Raw genomic sequence first — 22,143 nt, forward strand, 5'->3', positions numbered from 1 at the left:
TAGGTGTGTCTCAGAGATTTTGGGCATAGGCTGGGGGTATTTATGCAATTTCCCAAACTAAAATCCCTATTTAAGTAATGTCTCTTGAAAAATGTATAAGGGTATAATTGAAAAAACATACTAATTTTATTTAGAATTCACATAAATTATCTCAAATGTGTCGCATAAATTGGAAGAGTATGAATAAAGAAGATGATTCTGACGATAGCGATTATTCTATAGGCTACGATTCCGATGATCCTATTTTTGAAATTTTGGAAGGTAAAGCAGATCGCAAGATCTGGACGCAGTATTACAGGGAGTAGGATGAGAGCGAGGTAACTTACTCGTTGTTTGGTACGCGGGATGAGATAATTTCAATTCACTTCATTCATCATTAGATCGTATTGTAATTGAGGTTACTTTTTGGTGCAACAGGGTTTTGATATCTCTGTCTTTCCGGGTACCTCTTCTATGGCTGGAATTGCACAACAATACGATCACCTGACGAGTCCAAAGGTAAAACAGGAATACACTGAGCTGTGCAAATTGGCACTTAAGAAATTCAATTCAGAGAATGTAAGTTCTTGCCTTGTTCTTTTCGTTTGAAATGGTTAAATATATATATGGATTGTGTGATTATCTTCTATTTAGGATAAAATGTATGCTTTCGAAGAAATTGTAACAGTAAATGCATCGTTTGCTGCTGGGACGTGGTATTATTTCACCTTCAAAGCCAGTGATGCTACTATTGAAAATGCTGATGCTGATGCAATTAAAACTTTTCAAGCATTGGTGTGGCATGGAATCGATAAAATCATTGATGTGAATTTTTGCAGCCTTAAGAAATTTTTAACTAATGAAGGTAAACTCTCTACTCTGTTGATCATAATTCTTAACAGACTTTATTCAATAGGATGTTTGTAGTATTCTATATGTAAATAATAAAGGCAGCCCGATGCACAAAGTGTTCTTCATTAGTACACATACTGGAAGCATGTATTCACTAGCTAATTTTATCTTGAAAGTCATTTGGTCATTTACTATTTATAAGTCGTATTCCATTTGTTGTTGTGTCGATCACTTTTTTTGTCTTGATGTATCAGTGTCAAACATGTGTGACACGAGTACGGGTACTTGGTGCAGATTTAGTTGATAATATTGAATGTATGCACAACTTATATATCTATTTTAGAATGTGTTATTTCTTCTGATGTCTATATTGTCGACACTATTAATCTCAGATAAGAAGAAAATGAGAGAGGAAAGGAAGAAGAAACTTCAGCAACGTCGTGAAGCAGTTGCAAAGTTTAAGCAAGATAACCCTTCTCTTGTGAAGTCCTTTGTACCTAGATTGGTCATAGAGGAGTTGTCTAAGGGAAAACCAGGTGGAAGAAGGGCTTACCCAGGATTTAAGGTCTAGCTAATTTCTCTCTTGATTATGCATAATTAATTCTTCTCTGACTCTGTTGTTCCGTTATTAGTAATGACTTTCTGCTACTGAACAGATTGGTATACGTTATACTTGCAAGCTGAAGGAGAATGACAAAATATTCGGTACGAATATTGGGAAAGGAGACCCTCTTGAATTTCGTATAGGTATTGTATTTGATGTATGAGAAGTTGACTTTTATTTATTTTGATGCGTTAAACTTAGGTTTTTGTGCTTGCAGCTTCTGACCAACTTATAAAGGGATGAGAAATCGGTGTAGATGATAATTTACTTGGATAACTAAATTGATAATTTGACTGACACGTCCAGTGGTGAGGACTAACATATTTTGTCCGTCCAACTATCAGGCATGCGCGTGGGGGACAAAAGAAGAATTACAATCCCACCAGAATTAGGGTATGCACAGTGGCGGATTCAGGATTTGATAGTTGTGGGTGCTCAAGCCAAAAAAAATTTTCTTTGTAGAAGCTTACTAATATTTTTAGTTTAGTTAGTAAATGAAATATAAAAGATAAAAAAAAAAGTTGGAAAACAATTTAAAATAATATAAGCAAAAAGTCAACCGTAAAAATCTATGTATAAAAGGAGGAGAAGAAAAAATGACACATGTCATTACCACAATTTTTTGAATTTTAAATATTAAATCATTTTAAATAATCAATAATAAATAATTATTTAAATAAATATTGAAACATATCAATAATTACGATTAGATCCTATGTAATTGTATGGTAGTTACAATACCACAATTTTTTAGTATATTTTAGCTTTTAGATATTTTAGATTTAGACCCATTTACTTATACGCAACTACATATAATTTTAAATAATCATTTTTTACAAATCATTTAATCAAGGAAAATTGGATTCACAATTTTATCATTTTTAATATACCCATTTATTATAAATGAGTATATATTTTACGTAAGGAGTCTAAATATATCAGTATTTTGTATTTAAAATTTATATCAAAAAATAAATATATTTTTACAGATATTGGATTCACAATTTTATCATTTTTAATATACTCATTTATTATAAATGAGTATATATTTTACGTAAGGAGTCTAAATATATCAGTATTTTGTATTTAAAATTTATATAAAAAAATAAATATATTTTTACAGATAAACACAAATAAGACAGTTTTATAACTCCTTAAGATAACTTCTCAATAACCATCCACTAAACAAGGAATTTTTAACTACATTTTTCACTGCATCTTGAAAGTCATGTATTATATATAGATATTTTTAGTAATAACTTTACATTATTCTATTATATTCAATAATAAGTGGCTTTGCAATTTAACACAATCTCAAAAATTACATCCAAATCAATGCATTGGAACTTGAAAGTTCGTGTTATTCGATTGTGGATAGTTCCTGATAAATTCAAAGCAGAAATACCTTACTCTTTGGAGATGATTTTACAAGACGAAAAGGTCGAGTGAGGATTTTGATTGCGAGAAGAACACAAGGTTATATGCAAATATTGAGTTATTGAAGTAACTCTAATTATACCTAAACAATATTTGTCAAACATTCAAAAGGTAAAAATTAGAATTAATACATATACCCTCTATTTTGTTTATTCTTAAAATTTATTTATCAAATTCTTATGTGCAAATCATAGAGTATTATGTGAAGGTCTTCGTTTGTTATCTTTGATTATCTACTTCGAAGTTATTGTAAACCTTTAATCAGTTGAAGTTAATCTGAATCAGTTTGATGCTCATCTAATTATTGATTTGCAATTGTATATAATTTATTACTCCATTTAAAAGGAGATGCACTTTCTTTGTTTCTTTTCATTAAATTTATTAAAATTTGACTGTGTTAGATTATTTTATTTTTAATTACTTGAAAGTGATGTATTTTTTTTTAGTTTAGGCTTTTCTTATCAATGCTAGAAGACTATATCCTAAAACAGGATGGGTTTGGGATGAAAGCACCTATATTTGCAGTATTTAAAAATAATAATATTATAAAACTGTATTTTGTAATGAAAGTACCTATACTTGCAGTATTTTAAAAAAATAAATATTACAAAACTGTATTTCGTAAAAAAAAAACATAAAAACTAACATTTGAAATTTAACAAAAAAAAAAAAAGTAATGCAATAGAAACTGTGAATTGACATAAAACACACAAGTTTAATATAAAAAAAAAAAACATACCAATTAACAATTTATTTTCATTTTAATTGATATATAATTTAAGAAGTTCTCAATATTTTATACTTTAATTCATTGAAGTTTAATTTTAATTGCATAAAAAATTTATATTATAAATGCATGCTTGAAACATAAAACCTATTGTTATTACTTATGTGTTATATAAAATAATTTATTAACTATTAAAAAGCTAATTAAAAAACAAATATGCGTAAAAACAAAATCAATTTCGGATTATTTTCTTATGCATAATTATATGTTTTAGTCTAATCTTAATTATTATTAGTTTAAAAGTTCCTACACACACATTAATGGAAAAAATAGTTTTAGATAAAACAATTTCATAACAATACCATCCTTTACTACGGAGTCCTATAATCAATGAAAAACTGTGTTGACAATCTTTTATTTTATCAGTAGTTATCTTCATATAACCTATAATCTATAAGTTCTATCTTTACCTATATATAAAATAATCAAACTAATAATAATGATAATAATAATAATAGATTTCTGTTTAAATTAAACTAATAATAATAATATAATATAATATAATATAATATAATATAATAATACTTATAATAATGTATTATTTTATTTTAAAAAAAACAACCAACTAAATATGTCCTTTTAATCTTTATTTTGAAAAAAAATAGTAATAATTATCCAACTAAATAGGAAGTTTTAAAACTTCCCATTACACTCTCACTTCTAAACAAATTGAAGAAATTTTAAACTATAATTATTTATTTTAAAATAAACCATCGTATGGAAAAAATTATGGGTTTTAATCTTTATTTTGAATTAAAAAAAAATACCCAACTAAATAGGGAGTTTTAATACTTCCCATTACACTCCTACTTTCTAAACAAATTGAAGAACTTTTAAATTAAAATTATTTATTTTAAAAACCCCAAGTACGAAAGTTTCTTTTAAAATTTACATTTAAATATCATTTAATATTTGAAGTTTTATTTCAGATTTTTTTTTTTTTGCATTTTAAAATAAATATTTTCTTAATAACATATAACCTTTTATCTAACAAATAGAACTGATGATAATGATAATGATAATGATAATGATAATAATAATAATAATAATAATAATAATAATAATAATAATAATAATAATAATAATAATAATCCAAGTATAATGTTATTATAAACATAATTTAACAATTTATTTTCATTTTAATTGATATATAATTTAAGAAGTTCTCAATATTTTATACTTTAATTCATTGAAGTTTAATTTTAATTTCATAAAAAAATTTATATTATAAATGCATGCTTGAAACATAAAACCTATTGTTATTACTTATGTGTTATATAAAATTAATTTATTAACTATTAAAAATCGAATTAAAAAAAATATGCGTGAAAACAAAATCAATTTTGGATTATACTCTTATGCATAATTATATATTTTAATCTAATCTTAATTATTATTACTTTAAAATTTTCTACACACATGAATGGAAAAAATAGTTTTAGATAAAAACAATTTCGTAACTCTCCATTCTTTACTATGGAGTCCTATAATCAATGAAAAACTGTGTTGATAATCTTTTATTTTATCAGGAATTATCTTAATATAACCTATAATCTATAAGTTCTATCTTTACTTATATATAAAAAAAGCCAAACTAATAATAATGACAATAACAATAAATTTATGTTTAACTTAAACTAATAATAATAATAATAATAATAATAATAATAATAATGTATTATTTTAAAAAAAAAAAAAAAAACCATCCAATTAAATATGTCCTTTTAATCTTTTTGAAAAAAATAGTAATAATTATCCAACTAAATAGGAAGTTTTAAAACTTCCCATTACACTCCCACTTCTAAACAAACTGAAGAACTTTAAATTAAAATGATTTATTTTTATATAAAAAAAACACATATGGAAAAAAATATGGTGTTTGAATAAAAAAAATACCCAACTATAAACAAATTGAAGAACTTTTATATTAAAATTATTTATTTTACAAACCCCAAGTATGAAAGTTTCTTTTAAAATTTATCATTTAATATTTTAAGTTTTATTTCAGATTTTCTTTATTTTAAAATAAATATTTTTTAATAAGATATAACCTTTTATTTAAAAAATATGGAACTAATAATAATAATAATAATAATAATAATAATAATATAATAATAATAATAATAATATAATGATAACGATGATAATAATAATAATCTAAGTATAATGTTTATTATAAACAATATTTAATGTCTTCTATGTTTTTTTTATTATTATTATAATTATGTATTTATTTATTATTTATTTTTACAGATTTTCAACCTTAGCACAAGATAAATGAGGAATTGTTTCTATCACTGTCATAACATAGAAGGCATTAAGTTATGTTTTCATAATATTACTTTTAAAGGACAATCAAATTTCAAAATTGAAAAATAATACTATGAGAAATAAAATTTAAACTTGAATTAAGATAAATAATATTTATCTATATCTAGCTAGCGTTGAATTCTATCTTGAACAATATCACTATTATAAGTCATTTAGCAAATTTAAGACTATTCACAATATATATAACAAAATTAAATTAAGTTGAAAATTGCAATTTTAAAATATACTATAAGTTTTAAATTTTCAATTTTTAACTTTTTAAATTTGAATTCAAAGATAACTATCCATATATATATATATATATATGTTATATTACAATAAATTAAATTGTGTACTAATAATGTAAATTTAATATTACTCAAATACACAAGTTAATGATTTGTATTATTATATTGTTATTATAATAAATTAAATATATTATTAAGTGCATTATATATTTTATTAGTTATTTTTAATTATAAAATTATTACATTTTAAATCATCCGCGCAACGCGCAAGCACATATACTAGTATATATAAAAAGAACAGTAAAACAAATTATGCAGGAAGAAATTTCAGTTTGCTTTTTACAAAAATAAAATAAAATTGACGTTATTACCCGGATTCGAACCCTCGCTGGAGGGTGTCAGTGATCTTTAAATTCTCTTCCAGAACCAACGCAGCAATGGGGCATTTGTGCATAATGGGTGCTAACGGATACAAGCCCCGTGCCAGCACGGGGCCCAATGTATATTAATTTTTCATTTCAATTTATGTGATATTATGAAACTTAAGAAGTTATCCAAATCATATTACTATATATAATAAGTGGGAATATCTACTACTTAGCACATGACAAGTGTTGGATGATATGTGCTAGATAGTGTTGTACATTCTTCTTTTATGGTTGTACCTTTAAAATTTATATTATTGGACAATTTAACACAATTAATTACCTACTACTTTATTAGCCGAAAAGTTTGACCTCATTTGGGCCCATTTATTATTTATATGTTTTCAATTTTCAATATATGTTGTCTATCTATTTCTTTTTTTCAACCTTTTATTTTAAACTTCTTGAAATTTAATTACCCATTTATTACTCTCTCTCTATGCACTTTTAATTGTTATGATTTCCTTTTTAGAGTCAAACTATAAGAATTTTAAATAATATTTTACAATGTGTATTTTCATCATATTCATAGGCAAAAAATTACAATTTATAGTACTTTTTGTATAGATTTTATTTAACTTTGAAAATTAGTCAAATGGACTTTCAAAAAACGCAACCTGACAAATACAAGTGGACGGAGAGAGTATATTTTAGCTACAAAATATATTAGAGGTACAACTTTTTTTAAAATTTAAATTTTTATTGCGTTGACTCTTGAAATCTTATCATTGTCATATGAATTTGAACAAATTATATATTATTAAAAGTTACATAAAAGATGTTATAAATCACAATAATTAGCCATTAAAAATATTTTTAAATCATATAAGAAATTTGGTTGACTAATTGGAATAGAATAAGTAACATGTACTATTTGAAAATAACGTCAAAATTTCTAGAATTCACAATAAATTAACAACTGAAAATATTTATGATTATTCACGTGAATTGAAACATGAGTAACCTATATTATTCAAAACTAACGCAAAAATACTATAAATCACAACAATTTAATAACTTCAAATATATTTTTAAGAAAACATATAAAAAATCGACTGATCTTCAAATTTCATTTATATCACATAAATTAAAACAAAAAAAATTAATATTTATTGGGCCCGTGCCTATCTATATATAATAAGCTACAATGCAAAGATTTTTATAGTATTTAGTTACATTGTAACTATATCTTGTTAGCTTTCAACCTAAAGGAATACTTCTTTTAAATAACAAATATGTCATTGTATGAGCTATTTATTACTCATTCCTTTTGAATTTGTTAATATGATTTTGATCTGACACATAGTTTACGAAAGTAAATTAGATTTTGAGAAAAACCATTAAGTGATACTTGAAGTTGTCCCAGATTTTCAAAAAGACACCTTAACTTTGCGTGCATCTTATTACCCCACAAAACATTCAAAATCACAATAAATACACATTTTTTACACAATATTTCCACTTTGGACAAAAATATCCTTCGAATGTGCAATTTCTTAAAAACAAAAAGTGGGACCCATTATTGATGTATTGAAGGATGCTTTGGTAATTTCCTATGATGAATTCATTTTGTTTGTTTCTTTTAAATTTATTTTACTATACTAAATATAATGTATAAATTATTATAAATCACGATAATTAATTACTTAAATATTTAAAAGATGTAAAAATATATAAAAGATCTTATTGACTCTTCAAATTTTACCGGTGACACATAAATTGGGACAAATGAAATAATATATATTATTTGAAAATTTCTTAGAAAGTACTATAAATTACAGTAATTAACAGCTAAAAATATTTCAAAGACAAAAAAAATTGATTGAATCTCAAAATTTTTTTAGTACTACATAAATTGAGAAAGAAGATATGACCTCTATTATTTGAAAATGGCGTAAAAGTATTACAAATCATACAATAAGAATTTACAATTTAAATTTTTAAAAGACTTTAATGTTTTATACTTATTTATTTTCACTTAGGACAAAAATATCCTCCCAATATGCATATTTTTTTAAACAAAAAGTGGGACCCATTATTGATGTATTGAGGATGCTTTGGTAATTTTCCTATGATGAATTCGTTTTGTTTGTTGTTTAATTTTTTTTAAATAATTGTATAAAATATTATAAATCACAATAAGTATTTACTTAAATATTCAAAAGATATAAAAATATGTAAAAGATCTGATTAACTCTTCAAATTTTATTGGTGACACATAAATTGGACAAATGAAATAATATATATTATTTGAAAATTACTTAGAAAGTACAATAATTTACAGTAATTAACAATAGAATATTTTAAAGACAAAAAAAATTGATTGAATCTCGAAATTTTATTAGTACCACATAAATTGAGAAAGAAGAAATAACCTTTATTATTTGAAAATTGCGTAAAAAATATTACAAATCATACAACAATAATTAGCAATTTAGAATGTTAAAAGACATAAAAAAATTTTTACCATAGTTAACAATAATTAAAAATTTAAACTATTTTAAATTAATATTAAAGTTTGATTAACTCTTTAATTTTGTCTTTGTCACATAAATTGAAACAAAAAATGATACATATTGGGCCCGTGCTAGCACGGGCTCCGATGTCTAGTATATATATAAAGGAGAAACATAGATGAGGTAATGTGGCACCTCTCTATGGCCTCCATTTCTATTTATTTTTTTCTCATTTTTTTTGGACATTTTTTAATTTTTCTCCTCATTTTTAATATAATTATTATTTGTTTATAATTAATGTTTTGTTGATTAATGTGGATGTCCATAACTTCAAGATATAATTTCACCATTATGTGTAATAATACTCACACCTCCACCATCTCCTCATTTATCTTCCACACCCTTTAATCTGCCCCACATTCTCAATAATTAATATCATGTTTATTGCTATCTTTTTGTATGTCTCTTATAACAATATAAATAGAGGTCTTGAGGATGTGTTATGCACTTGAAGATTTAGAAAACACTTGAATATACTTGGAAGAACAAAAAAATTCTCTCTTGTCTCTCTACATTTCTTGTCTATTTTCTCACTTATATTATTACTCTTTTTAGTTTTGTTTTACTACATCTTTTCATTCTTGAAAAGTTAAAATGTTATATCTAATTGTATTTATCTTCACAAAAATAAAAGTATTGATACTTGTATGCCTATCTTAAGATACTTGTATGCCTACCTTCACATCTTTTGATATATTTTGTCTTCTTTATATATTTTATTCATAATATTTATTTTTAGATTAATTTCATTCCAATATTCATTGATCTCTTTGTATAATAATCAGACATTGAGATTTGACGTATATCATATTCGTTCTAAGAAATAAAATTCTTCGAATAAATCAAAAATACCATACAGTGACACAAAAAGAAGTTTAGTTGTTATACATTTTTTGCTTTAGTATAGTATAAATCAAAATATCATATAGTGACACAAAGGGAAATTAAGTTGTTATGCATTTTTAGCTTTATTATAATATATAATTGTAGAAGTAATTTAATTTATATATATATTTTAATGAATGAAAATTAAACTCTTAAAAATTAGATGATATAATCACAAAAAATATCCAAAAGAAAAATACTTGAAATATCTACCTATAAATTTTATCGTTTGCCTGCAAATAATTTCCTTAATTCAATATAGTACATTTCACTAAAAGACTAATAGTGCTTAAGAAAATTAATTATTAGAAATAAAAAAATATATACACAAGAAAAAGAAAAAAATCACCACAAATATATGACACTCACATTTCAACTAATTAAATATCTAAAAGAATCATAATTCGATATAAAATTCAATTGAGAGAAAAAAAGAAGAAGATATAGAATTTCATGCATATGAATTTCCTTAGTTCATGCCTTCATGATATTTAAGTATGGTTATAGGAATTATTAGAATAGTTATATTTTGTAAGACTTAAATGTTTTTTCATTGCTGCATACTCAATAAGATATTTAATGTTTCTATTGCCTTTGGAAGAAAAAAATTAAGCGTTAAATATATCTTGCCCATTAGCCTTTTCTATAAATTCTCAAATAGATTGAACATATTATTTTCTTTTTAGTATTACTTTATGCATTTAAGAATCTTGAAAACTTAAAAAAACTTCAGAACCTGATTAAAAAAATTGAATACCATTATATTTATACCTACTCACCAAATGAATATCAACATTATTTTATTTAGTAGAAAAACGAATGGAACTTATTTTTGTGTTTATATTCTAACCTATATTCATTGTGAATATACAATGAGATGTGTTTTTAAAGAAATTTCCTGATATCATGTTTTCATTTAATTATTTCTCGAGTGCAAAAACTAATTAAATAAATAGATAACTTAGTGAAGAAATATATAGTCAAAGATCTGCTAACAAGCTATTTTTATACATATTTTTCATATTTACTTAAAATAAAATATAGCTAATATTTTATGTAACTTTTGGTTTAGAATTTAAAAACTTAAGTTTTGAAAAAGACTTTTATGTATATTATAATTTCTTCTATTTAAATTATACGTTTGAAAGAAATATTGAAAATAAAATTGATTATATTTTTTGATGATTTTAATAATCGAGTATTAGAAAGAATGAAAAATAAATCATGAATTTGGTGGGCATTTGGCCATATATAATTAGAATTTTATTTTTTTTCATTTTACTAGAAATTTTTAAAATCAGAGTTGTGTTTTGTTATAATTTTTTCACAAATAAGACAAAATAACATTTTATTTGAAATTCTAAACATGGAGGTGTAATTTGAATTTTTCATAGTCAAAATTAATTTTTAAATGAAGTAAAAGTTATTTCTGAAAAAAGACAGGTAATATAGTTTATTTCTCCGCACGAAGCGCGGATAAGTTCACTAGTCTATATATATATATAAAGGAGGATATGTAAAAGCTGATGTGGCACCTCACATCATTCAGGAAAGCAATTTATCTATTATCTATTTTTTTTTCTTCAGATTTTTGGCAATTATCTCAATTTTCCGTCATTTTTTTGTGCATGAATAATCATAGGTCAGTCTATGGTGTGTCTGAGATTTAAATTATGTAAACCATACTGCTTTGTGAATGTTCCTTGATAGTTGATAAAATATCAATTTTCCTCATCTTTTCATTAGTTTTAAATTTTCAACTTCTCATATATTGATTTAATCTTTCAAAAATTATATTTGCGTTAATTCAATATTTGAAAACAAAAAATAGTAAATTTAAAGATTTGTTTTTTACGATTGCGCGAAGCGCAAACTGATTCACTAGTTTGTATATAATTTTAAAAATATTTTAAGTTGTTAGTACTTTTTTACATAATTTTAAAAAATAATTTATTGTGCTTTCTTTGTTCCAATTTATGTGGCATATATAGAATTTTAAAATTAACCACTTTTTTTTATAAGTATGTCTTTTACATATATTACGTTGTAAATTATTGTAAATTATAATTCCTTTTTAACATAATTTTCAAATAATATAAATGTTACTTTTCATGTTCTAATTTATGCGACATTAATAGATTTATTTTAGAGTCATATGATTTTTTTTTATGTATTTTAATTTTTTTAAAAATTATTAACTATTGTGATTTATAATACTTTTTACGTCATTTTCAAACAGTATATATTTATTATCTAACTAATTTTATGTGATATCAATAGAATTTTGAGAGTCATTGAATTTTTTATATAACTTTTTAATATTTAAGCTGTTAATTATTTGATTTATAGTATTATTTATGTAAATTTTAAAGGAAAAACATAATTTTTCAATATTCGATATTTTTTTCACGCCAATTGCAAATATATTGTCTTTGATGTAGAGAAAGTGTGTAAAGTGGGACCCATATATATTAACAAAAAATTAGAGGGAAAAAGGAAGAAAAGTAATGTGCACCGGTTATAAAATTGCTCCTTTTTTTGCGGCGGAGAAAGAAATGTTAGAAGGTGTCTCATGTCCAGTATTAGGAAAGTATAACTATAAAGCAGCTAAGTATAACATATTTTAAGCATAATATTAAGAAAATATTAGGAAAATGTCCATCTTGCCCTTGGCTAGGGAAGCCACAAATGCACCTAGTAGAAATTAGAAATATAACCTTTATAGGTCTTTGATTCAGAGAAAGTATTGGAACAAAATAAAGTAATTAATAATGACCAGTGATTGGAAAATTTCTCCAATTTTTGCGGTATAACTATAAAACAGCTAAGTATAACATATTTTAAGCATAATAATATTAAGAAAATATTAGGAAAATGTCCATCTTGCCCTTGGCAAGGGAGGCCATGTAAAAGAAGGCTCCTTCGTTAAAAATTCTATATATTAGAAATCAGAAATATAACCTTTAGAAATCAGAAATATAAACTTTAGAAATCAGAAGTGTAACTTGGATTCTATGTGGGTCCGTCCCTGTTTTTATTTATATGTTACAGTTCACCTCTCCTCTAAAAACTATGTGACTAATTTTTTTTTCCCTCTAAGAATTTTCTCTTATTCTCTACTAGCTATGGCTGTTGTAGACACTCTTGTCGGTTGTTTGTCCATGATACGTACCCTCATTGTTCAAGTTGTTCATTTTGTTCGAGCTCATTACTTTCTTGTTGGTATCGTTTTAAGTTTACTTACATTCTTAGGATTTTTGGGAGGTGGTTTTGTTATGATATTTCTCGGTTATTTGAAATTAAAAGGCAAACCTATTGACGTATTTGTTACTATAATCTTATTTGTTGGTGCTGTTGCTGGTATCACTCTATCAGCGCGTTCAATTTGGGAATATAAGATAGAGCTCATGAGCATTGCGCATCTGCGAGAGGTGAATCAAGAACCTGCAAATCAAGTTATTTGAAACTAAAAGGTGAGCTCATGAACTTAAGAGTTCCCTTTTTTCTTCCTCGTCTGGTCTTAGGTTTTCGTGACATTAATTTGTTGCCCAACTATCAAGTACGCACATAAACATTTCATTGGTTGTTTTAGTTGTTCATTTTTTCTTACTGTTCCCTACTTTCTAGCTTCTCTGGGCTTAGGTTTGATGGCATTAACATTTGTTTTTCCATGATAACTCAATGTTATAATACTAACAGGCCAAAAGATGTTTCTGTTTGACTTTTTTTCAACAAAAAGATAGATGTTGTCGCAGGGGCTCGAACCCTCGATGGAGGGCACCAGCGCTCCTAGAAACCGACTTTAGAACCACCGTGCCCATGGAGCATTTTGTTTAGTGGGTGCTGAAGAAAACATTATATAATTTTTTCAGTATTTTCTTTATACATATATAAAGTTTTCGTCGGGGTCCATGGGTGCTCAAAATTCTACACGTGGATCCGCCCCTGGTTATGCACATTTGAGTTCCTATTCCGTTTGCAATGTCATATATAGTCATCAAAGTTATTTCCTCTTGTTGGCTACATCCATGAATTTCTCTTGACTAATGAATTTATGTTTTCCCAATTTCCTCCTTTTTTTTTTTTTTTTTTTTTTTTTACCGTGGTTTCCGGGCGTCGCTTTGCGAACCCGACTAGTTGTACCCACCGGGTCCCGCTGTTTCAAGGCGGGTCCACCACGGTTAGTTCCACGGGGCCCTGGAGACGCGACCGGTTTGTAATGCCTCCAGTGGCCCTGCTGGGGCTCGAACCGGCGACCTGAAGGACTTTGTCCCAGGCCTTTACCAGCTGAGCTACCCCTCAGGGTTTCCCAATTTCCTCCTAAAGGTATATATGGGGCAAAAGGTGATGGTGACATCGTACCACCCGATTCATGGCTGGTAATTGAAGTTGAGTTGATATATGTTGATCGTCCTACTTCCACATGACGAACGTTATTTTTCCATTATGTAGAATCCTATAGTTGTTGTTGTAACCTTTCTCGTTAAGCGGATTGTTGCACGAACAATTTCAGTTTAAAGACCAAAAGCATTTGGATGATCATGTTTTTCCTTAGGCTATATTGGTTTTATTTGTTCATTTAGTAAAGTTTGAGTTCTTACAAAGTTACAATATAGTATTTCTTTGGTTCAACATTAATTAATCTTAATTAATTATGTCTTATATATATTAGAGCTACAATTACGAATCTTTAATGGTGTTTTGGTACAATAATATGACAATTAAAACTACTGGTGCCGAGCTACACACACTCAAGGGTGGTCAGATGAACACCCAAGGGTCTCCTCTCTTGCTAGTTTTTCTCCTTCTCTCGTCCCTCTCCCTCTTTGTATTTATGTTTGAAATAATAAGGTATATGCTTGTATAGTTGAAATTTTGATCTTTGAATAAATCAATAACATTTTATTCATCAAATCAATATATTTTACACTTCAGAACTAATACATACATGAGGACTAACTATAACAACATTCACTTGCATCATTTAGTAAGAAAAATCACATTTCTATAGAGTGTTGAGAATGTTTCACTAATTTGTATTAACAATATCAGAAACATAATATCTCTAGTATCGACAGAGGGGTATCCAAGATTCTAGAAGGATGTGTGTAGTATTACAAAAAAAATGTATCTAAGATATAAAATTTGATTTGTTTGATTTTTAAGTTCTTAATATGAATTATTAAATTTTAAAAATTATATGTCCAAAATATATAATACTACTATATAGTTTTAAATTTTATATGTCCAAAATTACAACTGTTACCATGGATGGTCTTGCTAAAGCTGCTGCACTATGGTATTGAGAGTTTCGTCACGATTTTGCCAGATTTTCTAAGAGGAATAGTTTGAACGACGTTTTCATTTCTCATACATAACATAATAGTATATACAATATAGTTGTCGGTTTTTTTTTATATATTAATTTTTCATATGTAGGTCAATTGATCAACTTATAAAGTTTACATTTTCGTATGATTTATTGCCTTCAAGGTTTGCAATTATTAATTTTTGTATGTCATCCTAATTATTTCGATCCCAACATATTCTAATTTTGTTTTGAAGCCCTTATGAAATACTAATAAGATTTTAGTGTTTCGGTTAATCCATAGCAAATATATATATATATATATATATATATATATATATATATAGAGTATATATCACTTATCTCGCTAAGTGGTAAATTAATGGTCCTAATTAATTACTTTAAATTTTAATATGTTATAGTTTTAATGTATCCCACTAAATATAGGTGAACTCGAATTGAAGCCTATTTGATGACCTTGGTTAAAAAATAAAATTATTTTCTCGATTAGATGTAGAAGAAAAAAATCATCTCTACATTAGGTATTCCTTCTATGCTTCCATTCCTCGAAGAAGTTTGTTTTAACATGGAATCATGGGAGGCTCGTCATACAGGTGTTATGATTGTTTACCACATCACTCTTCTTATTGGTTCCGCGTCTCTTCTTCCATATTTGAGTTTTTTGATGGAAATTATTGAACCTCGTCTTAAAGATGACAATCAGAAAGTCAGGGACATTACGACTGTTACCATGGATGGTCTTGCTAAAGCTGCTACACTATGGTATTGAGAGTTTCGTTACGATTTTGCCTGATTTTCTAAGAGGAATAGTTTGAAAGACGTTTTTATTTCTCATACATAACACAATAGTATATACAATATAGTTGTCGAACTTATAAAGTTTTTAATTTTTCATATGTAAGTCAATTGACCAACTAATCAAGTTCTCATTATCGTATGATTTATTGCTGATTATTTCGATCCCAACAAAAAATCATTTGTACATAAGTTACAAAAATTTCTGTATCCGTGAAATAGAAGGTTAATTACAACCACCATCCTAGAATAATATGTTTATTACTGAACTGGAGATTAACTATTTAAAGGCAAAACTACTATCTATGTATTATAAAATTATAATTCATAAATGTTAGTGTATGACTTTATAATATTATCAAAGAGGTATGGTGGGACAACGTCACTAATCGAGACGAATTTAGAATTTAAAATTTATAATATGGAAGACCAAAAACATTTGAATTGGTAGTTTTGTACCAGTTCAAATAGTTGAGGGGCATTTTTGGCCCTTCTCTGTTTTAAAAATACCCTCCACAAATCAATGGCAAGGAAGCGGAAAAAGATAATTGTGTCTTAACCATGCTAATACATCCATTTGCAATGGTTTGCCATATACTCCCTTAGTCCCAAAACAAGTTTCACCTTAGTAAATATCACGTCCATTAAGGAATCAATAAATACAATGTGTAATTTACTAAACTAAAAGGGAAAATGCATAAGTACCCCTCAGCCTATGCCCAAAATTCATGAGACACGCCTAACCTTTATTAAGGTCCTATTACCCCCGAACTTATTTTTTAATTAATTTTCTACTCCTTTTCGGCCTACGTGGCACTATCTTTAAAAAAATTGTCAACACGCGTTAGGCCCACAAGATAGTGCCACGTAGGCCGAAAAGGGATAGAAAATTATATATAAAATAAGTTCGGAGGTAATAAACCTTAGTAAAGGTTAAGTGTGTTTCAGGAATTTTGGGCATAGGCTGGGGATACTTATGCATTTTCCCAAACTAAAATCCCTATTTAAGTAATGTCTCTTGAAAAATGTATAAGGGTATAATTGAAAAAACATACTAATTTTATTTAGAATTCACATAAATTATCTCAAATGTGTCGCATAAATTGGAAGAGTAGATTAAAATCAAGTTATTGCAATGGCGGAGCCGGAGATCCCTTCCGAATTTCCCTATCGTGAGAGGAAACGGCAGGCAGAAGAGGAAGAAGAGAATATGAATAAAGAAGATGATTCTGACGATAGCGATTATTCTATAGGCTACGATTCCGATGATCCTATTTTTGAAATTTTGGAAGGTAAAGCAGATCGCAAGATCTGGACGCAGTATTACAGGGAGTGGGATGAGAGTGAGGTAACTTACTCATTGTTTGGTACGCGGGATGAGATAATTTCAATTCACTTCATTTATCATTAGATCGTATTGTAATTGAGGTTACTTTTTGGTGCAACAGGGTTTTGATATCTCTGTCTTTCCGGGTACCTCTTTTATGGCTGGAATTGCACAACAATACGATCACCTGACGAGTCCAAAGGTAAAACAGGAATACACTGAGCTGTGCAAATTGGCAATTAAGAAATTCAATTCAGAGAATGTAAGTTCTTGCCTTGTTCTTTTCGTTTGAAATGGTTAAATATATATATGGATTGTGTGATTATCTTCTATTTAGGATAAAATGTATGCTTTCGAAGAAATTGTGACAGTAAATGCATCGTTTGCTGCTGGGACGTGGTATTATTTCACCTTTAAAGCCCGTGATGCTACTGTTGATGTTGATGTTGATGCTGATGCAATTAAGACTTTTCAAGCATTGGTGTGGCATGGAATCAATGAAATCATTGATGTGGATTTTTGCAGGCTTAAGAAATTTTTAACTAATGAAGGTAAACTCTCTACTCTGTTGCTTTTGAAGATGCAAAAATCAGATCTCTATTGATCATAATTCGTAACAGACTTTATTCAATAGGATGTTTGTAGTATTCTATATGTAAATAATAAAGGCAGAGCCCGATGCACAAAGTGTTCTTCATTAGTACGCATACTGGAAGCATGTATATATTCACTAGCTAATTTTATGTTGAAAGTCATTTGGTCATTTACTATTTATAAGTCGTATTCCATTTGTTGTTGTGTTGATCACTTTTTTTTGTCTTGATGTATCAGTGTCAAACATGTGTGACACGAGTTTAGTTGATAATATTGAATGTATGCACAACTTATATATCTATTTCATAATGTGTTATTTCTTCTGATGCCTATATTGTCGACACTATTAATCTCAGATAAAAAGAAAATGAGAGAGGAAAGGAAGAAGAAACTTCAACAGCGTCGTGAAGCAGTTGCAAAGGTTAAGCAAGATAACCCTTCTTTTGTGAAGTCCTTTGTACCTAGATTGGTCATAGAGGAGTTGTCTAAGGGAAAACCAGGTGGGAGAAAAGCTTTCCCGGGATTTAAGGTCTAACTAATTTCTCTCTTGATTATGTATAATTAATTCTTCTTTCACTCTGTTGTTCCGTTATTAGTAATGACTTTATGCTACTGAACAGATTGGTATACGTTATACTTGCAAGCTGCAGGAGAATGACAAAATATTCGATACAAATATTGGGAAAGAAGACCCTCTTGAATTTCGTATAGGTATTGTATTTGATGTATGAGAAGTTGGTTTCTATTTATTTTGATGTGTTAAACTTAGGTTTTTGTGCTTGCAGCTTCTGGTCAACTTATAAAGGGATGGGAAATTGGTGTAAATGGTAATTTACTTGGATGACTAATTGATCATTTGATTGATTTTATAGTTACACTTCCAGTGTTGAGGACTAACATATTTTGTCCGTCCAACTATCAGGCATGCGCGTTGGGGACAAAAGAAGAATTACAATCCCACCGGAATTAGGGTGTGCACATTTGAGTTCCTATTCCGTTTGCAATGTCATATATAGTCATCAAAGTTGTTTCCGCTTGTTGGCTACATCCATGAATTTCTCTTGACTAATGAATTTATGTTTTTCCAATTTCCTCCTAAAGGTATGGGGCTAAAGGTGATGGTGGCATCGTACCACCTGATTCATGGCTGGTAATTGAAGTTGAGTTGATATATGTTGATCGTCCTACTTCCACATGACGAACATTATTCTTCCATTATGTAGAATCCTATATTTGTTGTTGTGACCTTCTCTTTAAGCGGATTTTTGCACGAACAGTTTCAGTTGAAAGACCAAAAACATTTGGATGATCATGTTTTTCCTTAGGCTATTTTGGTTTTATTTGTTCATATAGTAAAGTTTGAGTTCTTACAAAGTTACAATATAGTATTTTTTTGGTTCAGCATTAATTAATCTTAATTAATGATGTCTTATATATATTAGAGCTACAATTACGAATCTTTAATGGTGTTTTGGTACAATAATATGACAACTAAAACTATTGGTGCCGAGCTACACACTTAAGGGTGGTCAGATGAACACCCAAGGGTCTCCTCTCTCGCTAGTTTTTCTCCTTCTCTCGTCCCTCTCCCTCTTTGTAATTATGTTTGAAATAATAAGGTATATGTTTGTATAGTTGAAATTTTGATCTTTCAATAAATCAATAACATTTTTATTTATCAAATCAATATATTTTAAACTGGAGAACTAATAGATATATGAGGACTGCCTATAACAACATTCACTTGCATCATTTAGTAAGAAAAATCACATTTCTATAGAGTGTTGAGAATGTTTCACTAATTTGTATTAACAAATACCAGAAACATAATATCTCTAGTATCGACAAAGGCGTATCTAGGATTCTAGTAGAATGTGTGTACTATTACAAAAAAAAAAGCATCTAATATATAAAATTTGATCGGTTTGATTTTTAAGTTCTTAATATGAATCACTAAATTTTAAAAATTATATGTCCAAAATATATAATATTACTAGTTTTAAATTTTATATGTCCAAAATTACAACTGTTATCATGGATGGTCTTGCTAAAGCTGCTACACTATGGTATTGAGAGTTTCGTTACCATTTTGCCAGATTTTCTTAGAGGAATAGTTTGAACAACGTTTTCATTTCTCATACATAACACAATAGTATATACAATATAGTTGTCGAAATTTTTTTATATATTAATTTTTCATATGTAGGTCAATTAATCAACTTATAAAGTTTACATTATTGTATGATTTATTGCCTTCAATGTCTGCAATTATTAATTTTCGTATGACATCCTGATTATTTCGATCCCAACATATTCTAATTTTGTTTTGAAGCCCTTATGAAATACTAATAAGATCTTAGTGTTGCGGTTCCATAGCAAATATATATAGTATATATCACTTATCTCTCTAAGTGGTAAATTAATGGTCCTAATTAATTACTTTAAATTTTAATATGTTATAGTTGTAATGTATCCCACTAAATATAGGTGAAATCGAATTGAAGCCAACTTGATGAGCTTGGTTAAAAAATAAATTTTAAAATAATAAAGCTATAACTAAAGAATATGAATTAAAATTAAAATTCATAGCTAAAACGAATTCCATAACTTCAAAAAAATTATATACTAATTAAATTAAAATAGAACAAAAGAAATAATTTTCTTAATTTTTTTCCGGCTGAAGCCGTCACATCGACGGAGACGTATCTGCTTCATGAAGTCTCTCTTATATAATAAGAGAAATTCATGTGTAATTCATAAATGTAAATGCATGACTTTATAATATTATCAAGAGGTATGGTGGGACGATGTAACTAATCTGGACGAATTTGAAATTTGAAATTTATAATTAGATAAATATCATCACAAAATACTACACTAGTACTCTCTCCCTTCCAATTTTTCCTCAAAGGGGATTCAATAGATACACAACATAATACGTAAATATGATCTTTAACTTGGCTTCAGTTGACAATTATGCCCTCCAACATTGAGTGTGCACAAGTAGACACTTAAACTTGTATAAAATTGAACAAGTAGACACACGTGTCCTACATGACATAATACACATAGGACGTCATGTAGGACACAAAATTGACATGTAGGGTGACATGCAGGACGAATGTGTCTATTTGTTCAATTATATACAAGTTTAAATGCCTACTTGTGCACATCCAAAGTTAAAGGTCATAATTGTTAGGTGACGTAAAGTTAAGGGTCATGTTTATGTATTATGCCTAGATAAACCAAAAAAGCATGGAGGGGGAAACTAGGAATGAGGGCAAATCCTTACTCCTCCCTTCTAATTTGTGGGACGCTTTTCGAATTTCAAGATTTTAATGAATCTTTTTTAATAATAACTTTGCATGTCTTCTAATTATTTTGAATTGTCACTTTTTTTTTAATTCAATTTCTTTTTCTTGCAATACATCAAAATCGGGGAAAAGAGTTTTGTGTAATAGGCTAAAATCAATAATTATGGGATTACTTAATATTTTAAATAGTCCAAACTCATAAGGAAAATATTTTCCTAATTCTATAAGTATAATATATTTCTTTTTCCAAATCTCCTAAAATTCAAAATATAATTAACAAATTTATTACCATAAAAGTAATTTGAATCCCATTCTGTTTAGGATTTTTTTTTTTTTTTTTGGTTTCCCACTCGGTGTTCGGAGCCCACATTGGAGCTCCGACTAAATCCGGATCACGCTCTGTAGGGCCCATTCGGGGGTGGCGCTCCCAACAGGATTTTTTCCATACCGAGGGCTCGAACCCGAGACCTCTGGTTAAGGGTGAAGCACTCCCACCAGTGCACCACAACCCATGTTGGTTGTTTAGGATATATTTACTTATATATTGGGGTGACTTTTTTACTCCTTTCAATTCGATCTATATCTCTCGTTTATTTGAAAAAATTATAACAATGGCAGACCCGGAATTTTCACTACAGTCGAAATCGAAAGAAGGAGAGGAGAATACGCATGAAGAAGAATCTGAGGAAAGCGATTACTCAATTGGCTACGACTCCGATGATCCTTCTTTCGAAATTTTGG

General features: G+C 27.7%; 2 long non-coding RNA genes across 4 annotated transcripts in view; one reads left to right on the forward strand and one right to left on the reverse strand.

Annotated features, from left to right (window-relative positions):
* LOC125840965 (uncharacterized) overlaps positions 1 to 22,143 on the reverse strand; it is a 229,332-nt gene that overhangs the window by 89,506 nt on the left and 117,683 nt on the right. The window lies entirely within an intron of this gene.
* On the forward strand, positions 1,361 to 19,050 carry LOC125840964 (uncharacterized). Its single transcript, XR_007443770.1, has 4 exons — positions 1,361 to 1,396; positions 1,488 to 1,578; positions 18,874 to 18,915; positions 19,011 to 19,050. It is a non-coding gene; the product is annotated as an uncharacterized LOC125840964 (long non-coding RNA).

Source organism: Solanum verrucosum, unplaced genomic scaffold (assembly GCF_900185275.1).
Source record: "Solanum verrucosum unplaced genomic scaffold, falcon-dt-bn FXZP01000196.1, whole genome shotgun sequence".
Classification (NCBI taxonomy): domain Eukaryota; kingdom Viridiplantae; phylum Streptophyta; class Magnoliopsida; order Solanales; family Solanaceae; genus Solanum; species Solanum verrucosum.